Raw genomic sequence first — 12,447 nt, 5'->3', positions numbered from 1 at the left:
TCCCATCCAGGATACTACATTACATTTAATTGTCATGTCTCCTTAGACTCTTCTTAGATGTGACAGTTTCTCAGACTTTCTTTGTTTTTGATGACCTTGGCAGTTTTAAAGAGTACTGGTCACTCAGTTGGGATTGGTCTGATATTTTTCTCATGATTAGACTGGAATTACATGGATTGGGGAGGAATACCAGAGGTACAATGCAATTTTCATCATATCATCTCAAGGGTGCAAACAATGAACATGGCTTATCACAGTTGATGTTAAACTTAATCATTTGCCTAGGATACTATTTGTGAAATTTCTCTAAAGTTACTCTTTTTTCTTCCTTTCTATACTGAGCCCTTTGGAAGAAAGCCACAAAGTGTAGCCCACACGTAAGGAGTAAGGAGTTATTCCTCATTTCTTTAAGGGTTGAATATCTACACAAATCATTTGGAATTCTTCTCTATGGGGTGTTTGTCTTTTATCCCTATTTGTTTGTGTAATCATTTATTTATATCAGTATGGACTCATGGATATTTTACACTTTGGGTTAAAATCCAATGCTACTTAATTTTGTTGCTCAGTTGTTCCAGCGTTAACCATTGGGAACTCTTTCAGTTGGCTACTATGTCCCTTTGACACACTACCATATGTGTGTCTCCTTTGGTTCTCCAAAGGAGAGAGAGCACTCGAGTGAGTGAGTGAAAGAGTGCGAGAACAAGAGAGCAAGAGAACTTTCTTACTTTTTGGCACTGTAACATTCTTTAGGCTTATCTTTTATGATTCCTCCTCTAGTCCAAAAATTAGCCATATCACCAATTAATTCTGGTTCCCTTTATTGGAGAGTGTATTCGAAACCAAAATCTTGGTATTGGCTGTACGCATTTCTACTGGGGTGTCATTGCTTCTGTATCTCTTAGATCACAGAGCAAGGAAATATATGCCTGCCTGCTAACCTGTGTATCTACACACATATATAAATTTTTCTGTAGGTAGCCATCTGTGTTTCTATTGGGCTAAACATAGTTCATACTAATGCCTCCACTTCTAATTCATTACCACATACCACATGGTTCATTCTAGCCATGTCCTTTTGCTTATTGGTTAAGTACCTGCTCCAACAATGGGAAGCCTGTTGCACACCAACTGTCATCCATCTACAAAATTGTTCAATTTCAGTATATATGCAGAGTGGTTTCAGAATTATTAATCTATACCACTGTGGGATATAACTTTATTAATATAGTGCTTTTATATTGTACTTATGCCATTAATCTTACAGACTCTAGTCCTTTCTAAAGTTACTTAAGTCAGCACCTTTGCCCCTATCCCTTTCAGTAAGGGTGTTTCACACATTTGTAATATACTTAGATCCTTATCACATTCTGTATTCCATCCTGAGATTCTCTGACCACCTAAATGTTTTTTAAATTAGTATGCATTAAAGTGTTGCAAAGTTTTATGAATTTTGACAAATGTGTATGTGTCATACATCTACCACAGTAGAGTCCTACAAAATAGCTAAATATCTCCTGAGTTTCATCTACTCAACCCAACCCCTCTATCCACCACTTGATACAAACTCATGATTTGAATAACAGAGTATGGGGCTTTAAATAATCATCTTACTCATTTGTATTTATGTTTAAAAGCTTTAATAAGAATATAAGGAGGAGTATGATTATGGTTGTTCTGGTTATATATTGCTTCTTAACAAATCACCCCAAATTCAGTCATAATAAAAGAACATTTATTTCCTTCTCTCTCTCTTTCTCTCTCTCTTTCTCTCTCTCTCTCTCTTTATCACAAACTTGTAGGGCACCTGGGTAGCTCTGTGGTTGAGCATCTGCCTCAGGGCGTGATCCTGGGGTTCTTGGATCAAGTCCCACATCAGGCTCCCTGCAGGGAGCCTGCTTCTGCTTCTGCCTATGTCTCTGCCTCTCTCTCTCTCTCTCTCTCTCTCTGTGTGTGTGTGTGTGTGTCTCATAAATAAATAAAGAAAATCTTTAAAAAATATCACAAACTTTTAATTTGTGCAAGGCTTAGTGAGGAAGGCTTATCTTGATTGCTGTACTATATGATCCAATCTTAACCTTTTGGTGGTAGTGCACTTGTATAAAGATACTATCCAGTGAAGGTTTTGGAAAATATATTCAGTGCAACAGATATTTATTGAGTACTTACTTGTATATAAGACACTTTGCTAAGCAAGGTGATGAATATAAAAGATACAAAGGTCAAGAAGATGTAATTCCTGCCCCAAGAAACTTGTAGTACATATTAATTTTTGGTGGAGATTTAGATGCTATAACAAAAACCAAAATAGCAGTGGCTTAAATAAGATAAAGTTGATTTTATTTTTTAAGCTACAATCTAGTATAAGTAGTTCAGAGTTGATATGGTCCATCCATGATGTCAAGGACCTTCGTGTCTTTTAGTTGTCTAAAGTTGTTTAGTTGTTGCTTCACCATTCCTAGGACCAAATTGTTTCACAAACCCTGTCACATCTGGGTGATGAATGTTAGAAGAAGGGATGGAATGAAAACATATCACTCTCTTTAAGGTTACATATAGAAATTGCTTATATCACTCAGCTTGCATTTCCTTGATGAGATTTTGTTTCATGTGGCCATACCTACATTCAAGGGAGAATGAGAAAAGTAGTATTTAGGTGGGGAAGCCCATTCAAATATTATGTTACTGAGTATAGGTGGGGAGAATATTTCCACAAGGAAAATATAAACCATCTTGAAAAAATGACTATTATATAAAGAAGAATGTGATAGGAGTTATTAGATATAAACAATGTGATTTAGGAGATAGAAATTAATTTTAAATTTTAATAAACAGGAAAGTTTAGATACAAGAATCTGGACATTTAATTATGAGTAAGAATTTGAAAGGCAGAATTCTGATTAGAGTTAGAAAGATATAGTTAAATTTGGTGAGCAGAAACTCCAGGCTAGTTTTAAGTCATACTTCAGGAGTGAAAGTAACTGAAGATAAATCTAGAAAGGAAGGTCAGCAGCCAGTTGTAGATGACCTTTAATTTTAGGATATATTCTGAAATGAGGTTTGTGGATGGGCATTGCTAACTGTATGGCACATAATAGATTATTAATGTTAGATTTCCGTACTTAAGGATTTAGGTTTAATTCATTTAGATTTAATACTTTTACTGAATGTGACAGTTATTTTTTTTAATTTATTTTTTATTGGTGTTCAATTTACTAACATACAGAATAACACCCAGTGCCCGTCACCCATTCACTCCCACCCCCCGCCCTCCTCCCCTTCTACCACCCCTAGTTCGTTTCCCAGAGTTAGCAGTCTTTACGTTCTGTCTCCCTTTCTGATATTTCCCACACATTTCTTCTCCCTTCCCTTCTATTCCCTTTCACTATTATTTATATTCCCCAAATGAATGAGAACATATAATGTTTGTCCTTCTCCGACTGACTTACTTCACTCAGCATAATACCCTCCAGTTCCATCCACGTTGAAGCAAATGGTGACAGTTATTTTTAAAGAAAAGAAATAACTTACATAACTACTTCGGAGAAGTTGCTTCAGTAGGGGCCACCAGTCTTCTGTGGCCAGTTGGTCTCTCTTCCTGCAGCAGATGCGGGGCAACTGGTCTATGCTCACCCTCCTCTTGACTCTGTAGATGGACCCTGTACACTCCCCCATGAAGGGCAGATGTAGCAGTAGGATTGCCCAGGTGCCATATACTTAATGCAGAACAAAAGAACATAAATTGTGCTTGTAAAAAGGGAAGATATTCTTCAACAAGGTGATAAACCCAGCGGAAATTATGAGAGCTCTTTATTTCTTGGTAAGGAAGTGTTCCAAGTCCCAGTCTTATGTGGCTGAGTGGGGGCTGAAAGGCTGTATGCATGAGGCTGCCTTTCTCAGCCCTACTTCCTCCCATAATTTTAGAAAAAGTGTAAAGAAGCCGATAAAAGATAAATTACCTAGATGAACTGTCTTTCTTTAAAGTAATTGTTTGGAAAAATACCAATAGACAATACTACAGCATAGAAATTGCAGAAATAGTATATTCTATTACATGTGAAAATTACAAATAATTGCTAAGCATTATATTTATCTTAATTATAAAGCTTGAGCTTGATTTAAGTACTATGGCATTGAAAATAAATTATTTTTATGACAGTATTATTCATTGATTTTTTTTCTGTGCATTTTGATTTTGGTATTCAATTGATTTCTGCTTTTATCTTGTTATTTCTTGTATTTAATTTGAATTTATTTTGCTCTTCTTTTTCAAGGTAGAAACTTTGATTAGTCGAGTTATTTTTCTTTTTTGGGATATTCTTTTTCTAATATAAACATTTAATACTATAAATTTAATGCTTTTATAGCAGCCTACAAATTTTAATGTTAGATTTCTATTTTGATTATATTAAAATTTTTCTAATTTCTTCTGTTTATCTGCTTCATAAAATTTCTGTGTCCTATGTCTATAGATTATTATTTTATTTCTAAATATTTGGTTTTTTCCCACGTATCTTTCTGTTCTTTATTTGCAGTTTCATTCTATAATCTGAAAATCTATCTTTTATAATAACAGTTGTTTTCAATTTGTTGAAATTTGTTTCATGGCCCAGAATGTGGTCTGTCTTGGTGAACATTTCATTGTATTTTTTTTTTATTTTTTTTCCCACTGTATTTGAAAAGAATGTGCATTGTGCTCTGATTGGGAGAGTGTTCTATAAATATCAACTACTATGATAGTGTTCTTCAGGTCTGCTATATTTTTATGAATTTCTATCTACTTTTTCTGCCCATTACTGAGAGTGGAGTATTTTAGTGAATGTTCTAGGATTTGCACTGTAAATTTGTAACATCACAGTCAACTGCCAAATATTACTATTTCACTTAGTGTATAATTTAGCAGCTTATAACACTACAGTTATATTTGCTCCTTCTCATTTTCATGCTGTAATTGTCACACATTTTACGTCTTCATCTCTTACAAACCCACAGTTGTGTTGCCATTTTTACTTAGATGGTCAATTATCTTTAAAGTGATTGAAAATAAGAAAAAAAAGTCTTTTATGATTGCCTTCATTTTATCATTTCTGGTGCTCCACATTTTTTTGTCTGTTCATATTTACATCTAGTATTACATTTCTTTTGCTTGAAGAACTTCCTTTAACATTTCTTGTTGTATATTGTATTGACAATGAGTTCATCTTTAGTTTAATAAATAAAAGAAGAGAAAAAAAGACTATTTTGCTATCATTTTTGAAAAATACTTATACTAGGAATGAAATTCAGAATCAATAGACTTTTCTTTTACAGTGCTATGAAGATTCCATGCTGTTGTATTCTGACTTGCTTAGCTACTTACTGAGAAGAAGTTTGTGGTAAACTTTATCTTTGTTTTCCTCTCTGAAATGTTTCATTTTTCTCAGGTTGCTTTAACATTTTTCTCCTTTTTCCAGCAGTTTGACTATGGTCAAACTGAAAATTTCAGTTTTGAAATTTCATGTTGTTTTGGAGATATTTTTCCATATATCTTGAATTCTTTATTCTGGGTTTTCCAGTCTTTTTTTTTTTTTTTTTTTTTTTAATTCAGTATGGATGATTTATTTTGCTCCATTTTTAAGTTTACTGATTCCTTAGCTGTTTCCACTCTGGTAATGTATGACAGAGTATGTCAAAGGACTCTATTACTCTATTACTGTTTTAATTTTTATTATTATATTTAGCATTTCCATTAGACTCTTAGTTTTCATCTGTCTGATGAAATCCCTTATCTGCTCATATATATTATCTGTCTTTTCCTCTGATCATTTAATATGTATATTATGGTTATTTTTATGTTCTTGTCTGGTAATTTCAACTTATGGATCAACTATGATTCTTTGATTGCTTTATCTCTTCACAATGGGTCATTGTTCATAGTATTTTTTTGTCTCATATTTTTACTTGTCTCATAACTTTTTATTGAATTCTATCATAATATATAGAATAATAGAGGCTAAGGTTAATAGTATTTATGCCAAAAATGCCTCTTCTTTGACCATATCCTTAGTATGAAACTATTTAATCAAGATTTTGTTGTTATGATTCTCTTCATTGCAACATTAAGATTCAAATTTATCCAGTAGTTAAGAAGAGTTACCTTGTGTTTTTGTTAACATTCTTACTCTACTCTCAGCTTTAAAAGTTTTTCCACACATGTTATAGAGACCTTTGTCTATGCTCTTGATCCTTCCGTAGTGGGAGATGGCTATTACTTGGTACTGGTTTTATGTTAAGGACCAGGAGGAATTTCCTTTTCTACTTTTTTGAGTGTTCATCTTCAGTGTTTGGAATGCTTGTTTCCCTTGGTCTCAAAGGTGGACCTTTGCTTGCATTCCTTCCCTTCCTTCCCTTGATAGCCAAACCCTGCTTTGTATTTGTGGTTGATCTAGGGCTGAGATAATTCCTTGCCCTTTATCTGGTGCTAGCATATCTCTGCTCGTTATTGGTATTAGATCCTGGGGTCAAAAGGCTTGTCTGCCCTTCCCTTATGGATATAGGTTTTCTGATTATATACTTCTCCCAGCAGCAAAGGATCTTTGCCTGTGTCCTGGAAATGGTGAGTATTTCCATCCCAATCCTGAGTGAGTTTTGATTCTATGCTGTATTAAAATAATGGATTTTTACCACTATCCTAGAGGATGAGAGAATTTGCTGGTCTTCTCCAAATGGCTTAAAGCTTTTGCTTCATAGAAAGAAAAATATAGGGAAACATTAAAGACTGCACAATAGCTGAGTATACGCTGAATGCCTGTGCCATGTGGGGAGAGCTTTTTCTTCAGTCGTGCCCTCCCACCTCTGCCCCCATTAGTCTTTTTCAGGAGCACATAGAGAAAAACAATGGAAAAGAGCTTGTAAAAGACTGAAACTCCCCTTGTTTCTGGATTACCCATTATAGAACTTAAATGCCCCCCCCCCATACCATTCCTTTAAAATTTTGTTAAAATGTTAGCTTATTTATTTTAATCTGCTTGTTTGATAGCCATCTTTTTCTCTTTTGCTTTGACATAGGTGAAATGATTTGTATGTCCTGTCTCTACTCATAGAGGCTTGTCACTATAGTTTTCTTGGTTGCCTGCAGGCCTCAACTCTGATGGACTCTGGAAAAGCTATGATTTTGTAGATCATCTTTCTCACATTATTAATGTGAAAGCAGCATTCTTTTGTGGCTTTCTACATCTTTGTCCTAAGTGGAACCAAACTAATTATAGTAGGTTCTTATTTTCATGCTATCTTAATGAAACATTAAACATTTTCTTCTTATTTTATTCAGAATTTTAGTTGTTTTCAGTGGAAGGGTCATCAGGGTGTTTAGTTTTCTATGCCTTTGGAATAAACTGATTAAGTCTTAAAATTGATAGTAAAGCTCTATATTCTTAAATATCAATGCTAAATATGTAAGAACAATCACTAAAGCTTTATAATTATCTTATATAATTTCCAACCCTTTTAAAAAACACAAAATTTTACTAATTTGACTAAAGGCAGGGCATGGAATAAACATTACTTTGCATCTAATTAAAAATAAAAGACTTGTATGTAGTATTTCAGAGGACCCTCTTGAATAGGAAACGTTTTACACATTTTTAATTTTTTTCTAAAATCAGATCTTTCTAGAAACAGTATAAGATTGTCTTCTCTGAAGACAAAAATGGGAATTTTTCATTTCTCTAATGTCTGAATTAGAGAAAGAACAGCATTTTGATTAGGCTGTTCATTATTAGTGTTGTTATTCATTATTAGCTCTTCAACAGCATTTATTAAAAATAAAAATCTAACATTAAGGGCAGATTATTTTACAGAATGGTGGGATTTTTCAGTATCTTTTTTTTCACCAAGAAAATATTTTTTTCTGACCTTTGCTTTTAGCACTAACAGAAATGTCTTTTAAGTACTATGAAAATATATTATACTTTCGTGTTTGTGCTGCATAGTTCAAAAATGCAGTTGTGTCATTTACCTCTTTGCAGTCATTTTGTTACAGAAATAATGGAGAAATGTGTTACCACAAAGTCATCTTTATGTAGATGAGCTGGTAATGGTGATAAGGATCATGAAATACTTAGTTAATTCTTACAGGTTACTTCCAGGATATTTACGTTTATCTCTCCTGGACACAAGAGAGGTAACATAGTTATCTTTTTTTTCCCTTAAAATTCTGAATTGTCTTAAGAAACACACACACACACACACACACACATATAAAACTTGTTATTCTTTCATAGAAGCCTCAAGCTCTAAAATTCAATGACTCTCTAGAATCAGTTATTAAAGGGGGCTTTGTATTTGGTGAATTTGTCTTAGACACGTTCTCAGAAGATTTTCTAACCAAAATATCAGTATATGACAGTTTTCTAGCATAGAACCACAAATAGTGAAATATGATAAAGCTTCATTGTCTTTAGCATACTTCCTGGAAAAAAAAAAGAATCATCTCTCTATTGTGCAGGATGATGAACAATTTAAAATCATACTGTTTGTAAGCTCTCTGATTTGGAATTCATGCCTATATGTTGCCTTTAATATGTGAATGTCTTGAGGAATCCTTTATAGAACATTCGGTTTAGAGGGCATGTTTATATCCACTTAGAATAATATTCTGAGTTAGGCTGAGTTTATTTCCATCCTTCAGAGAAAAAAAAACAGTATGGAAGGAATTTTCAGCCATTCTAGCATGGACATTAATTAACAGTGAGACCTCCAGTCTTTTAATCATCCACTACCTTTGTACAGAAGATCTCTCTTGATATAGATACACTGTTAGATACTGATAACACATAGATGAAACTGCAACCCCTGACCATAAAATGATTATATAGTCATAATTTTAATCTGGTAGGAAAGCAGAAGCTAAAGCAAATAATGAGTATAGTGGAATAATTGCTATAATGAGAGCATAGACAAAATGCAGTGAAAGCAGAGGCAAAGGAAAACCTAATCATATTTGGGAGTACTAGGAAAGACATCCCTGAAAAATTATACAGCACCCTTGAATAACCCCTGAAAGAAAGAGTAGACATGTTAGTCACAAATCAGGGCCTAAGCACTGGTTAGAGAGCAGAGTTTTAAGGTATATAAAATGGCATGTCCAAAATCTGGGAAAATATGGAAATTTGAAACATTTGGGGAACTTCCAATATTACTGGACTCATAGAGCAGAAATTTCAATGCAGAGATGGAAGAAAAGGAGACTGGAGGTAGGGACAGAGCCAATAGTCAAAGATTTTTCAAATTTTAGGCTTCTACCTTAGAAAATAGGAGGAGGCCATTGGAAAGTGTAAGATAAATCAGAGGATTCAGTTTGCATTTCAGAAATATAACTGTGGTTTGACTGTGGAAGATAAAAACAACAGGGCAAGATTTATTCATTCTTTCTGTATTCCCCAAATTGTATTAGAGAATGGGTGCTGTGTTGAGTACTAGGAGTGTAATAATAATAACTAGTGTAGTTTACAGTCTAGGGGAGGAGCTGCACAGAAATCAAGCAAAGATACACCCTTTAGAAGTTAGAAACTCAGTGAAAGAAAGGACTTTAGCTAGAATGGTCAGGGAAGGACACTCTTAGAACTTTCATTGCTATAAACAGTGTACTATTTGTGACAAATTTACAGCTGATCATAACAACCAGATTGTCATGGCATTGAGCTGAGAGTGTCAATGAGCTCTCAAGTTATATTCAATTGGGAATGTGTTCAACTACACCCTAATCTAGAAGATTTATTAAAACCTTTTCACTGTAGATGTATACAGAAAACGTATTTTTATAAAAACTATTTTTCAAGACTTGAGTTGAAAAATAGCCATACTTTTGAAGGTTATTTTATTTGTATGAATCTTCAAATAAGAATAGAAATACTTGAAGTCTGTAATTAAATACTTAATTTTGAATAGTTACAAAGCCATGGAAAGATACTTTACTGAAGTTAGCATAGGAGGCCTGATATAACAGAATAACCAGTCTGTATGAACTGGCAGAGATTATAATGATCCATGGACTGGTGTGTTATACTAAAGTGGGTCAGGGTATAGTGTAGAAATAGCTATTACAAAGAAGTCTCCAATATAGAGTAGGTAAGATATTTTATAAGCTTCTCTGGTCAGTGATGGGGCATATGTGATTCAGAACAGAACCGCAACCTATTGTTTTTTATTTTACTGTATGTGGGTATGTGGTTTCCTTCTCCAGTAATTGTATTTTATTTTATATGTGTGATTTTTGTTTTATATGTGTGTCTATATGCATTTAAATGTTATATAATATAAAAATTATAAAATATAGATTTTATAATGTAGGTTCTGTTTTTCTTAACTAAAGAATTTATTTTTATTTTTTTTTTAATTTATTTTTTTATTGGTGTTCAATTTACTAACATACAGAATAACACCCAGTGCCCGTCACCCATTCACTCCCACCCCCCGCCCTCCTCCCCTTCTACCACCCCTAGTTCGTTTCCCAGAGTTAGCAGTCTTTATGTTCTGTCTCCCTTTCTGATATTTCCCACACATTTCTTCTCCCTTCCCTTATTTTCCCTTTCACTATTATTTATATTCCCCAAATGAATGAGAACATATAATGTTTGTCCTTCTCTGACTGACTTACTTCACTCAGCATAATACCCTCCAGTTCCATCCACGTTGAAGCAAATGGTGGGTATTTGTCATTTCTAATAGCTGAGTAATATTCCATTGTATACATAAACCACATCTTCTTTATCCATTCATCTTTCGTTGGACACCGAGGCTCCTTCCACAGTTTGGCTATCGTGGCCATTGCTGCTAGAAACATCGGGGTGCAGGTGTCCCGGCGTTTCATTGCATTTGTATCTTTGGGGTAAATCCCCAACAGTGCAATTGCTGGGTCGTAGGGCAGGTATATTTTTAACTGTTTGAGGAACCTCCACACAGTTTTCCAGAGTGGCTGCACCAGTTCACATTCCCGCCAACAGTGTAAGAGGGTTCCCTTTTCTCCGCATCCTCTCCAACATTTGTTGTTTCCTGCCTTGTTAATTTTCCCCATTCTCACTGGTGTGAGGTGGTATCTCATTGTAGTTTTCATTTGTATTTCCCTGATGGCAAGTGATGCAGAGCATTTTCTCATATGCATGTTGGCCATGTCTATGTCTTCCTCTGTGAGATTTCTGTTCATGTCTTTTGCCCATTTCATGATTGGATTGTTTGTTTCTTTGGTGTTGAGTTTAATAAGTTCTTTATAGATCTTGGAAACTAGCCCTTTATCTGATATGTCATTTGCAAATATATTCTCCCATTCTGTAGGTTGTCTTTGAGTTTTGTTGACTGTATCCTTTGCTGTGCAAAAGCTTCTTATCTTGATGAAGTCCCAATAGTTCATTTTTGCTTTTGTTTCTTTTGCCTTCGTGGATGTATCTTGCAAGAAGTTACTATGGCCGAGTTCAAAAAGGGTGTTGCCTGTGTTCTTCTCTAGGATTTTGATGGAATCTTGTCTCACATTTAGATCTTTCATCCATTTTGAGTTTATCTTTGTGTATGGTGAAAGAGAGTGGTCTAGTTTCATTCTTCTGCATGTGGATGTCCAATTTTCCCAGCACCATTTATTGAAGAGACTGTCTTTCTTCCAATGGATAGTCTTTCCTCCTTTATCGAATATTAGTTGCCCATAAAGTTCAGGGTCCACTTCTGGATTCTCTATTCTGTTCCACTGATCTATGTGTCTGTTTTTGTGCCAGTACCACACTGTCTTGATGACCACAGCTTTGTAGTACAACCTGAAATCTGGCATTGTGATGCCCCCAGATATGGTTTTCTTTTTTAAAATTCCCCTGGCTATTCGGGGTCTTTTCTGATTCCACACAAATCTTAAAATAATTTGTTCTAACTCTCTGAAGAAAGTCCATGGTATTTTGATAGGGATTGCATTAAACGTGTATATTGCCCTGGGTAACATTGACATTTTCACAATATTAATTCTGCCAATCCATGAGCATGGAATATTTTTCCATCTCTTTGTGTCTTCCTCAATTTCTTTCAGAAGTGTTCTATAGTTTTGAGGGTATAGATCCTTTACATCTTTGGTGAGGTTTATTCCTAGGTATCTTATGCTTTTGGGTGCAATTGTAAATGGGATTGACTCCTTAATTTCTCTTTCTTCAGTCTCATTGTTAGTGTATAGAAATGCCACTGACTTCTGGGCATTGATTTTGTATCCTGCCACGCTACCGAATTGCTGTATGAGTTCTAGCAATCTTGGGGTGGAGACTTTTGGGTTTTCTATGTAGAGTATCATGTCATCGGCGAAGAGGGAGAGTTTGACTTCTTCTTTGCCAATTTGAATGCCTTTAATGTCTTTTTGTTGTCTGATTGCTGAGGCTAGGACTTCCAGTACTATGTTGAATAGCAGTGGTGAGAGTGGACATCCCTGTCTTGTTCCTGATC

At 34.7% G+C, this 12,447-nt stretch overlaps 2 long non-coding RNA genes across 22 annotated transcripts in view; one reads left to right on the top strand and one right to left on the bottom strand.

The window, feature by feature from the left end:
• The window catches only part of LOC144288544 (uncharacterized), a 493,091-nt gene that overhangs the window by 170,056 nt on the left and 310,588 nt on the right, over positions 1–12,447 (top strand). The window lies entirely within an intron of this gene.
• Positions 2,319–12,447, bottom strand: part of LOC144288546 (uncharacterized) — a 34,899-nt gene continuing 24,770 nt past the window's right edge. The window contains exons 3-4 of the long non-coding RNA XR_013356482.1: positions 3,532–3,716; positions 2,319–2,620 (exon numbers count right to left, since the gene is read on the bottom strand). This is a non-coding gene — a long non-coding RNA (uncharacterized LOC144288546). The remainder of the gene's footprint in view (positions 2,621–3,531; positions 3,717–12,447) is intronic.

The sequence above is a fragment of the Canis aureus genome, chromosome 18, assembly GCF_053574225.1.
Source record: "Canis aureus isolate CA01 chromosome 18, VMU_Caureus_v.1.0, whole genome shotgun sequence".
NCBI lineage: Eukaryota > Metazoa > Chordata > Mammalia > Carnivora > Canidae > Canis > Canis aureus.
Note: the sequence above shows the minus strand (reverse complement) of the source record. Positions and strands in the feature narration are given on the sequence as shown.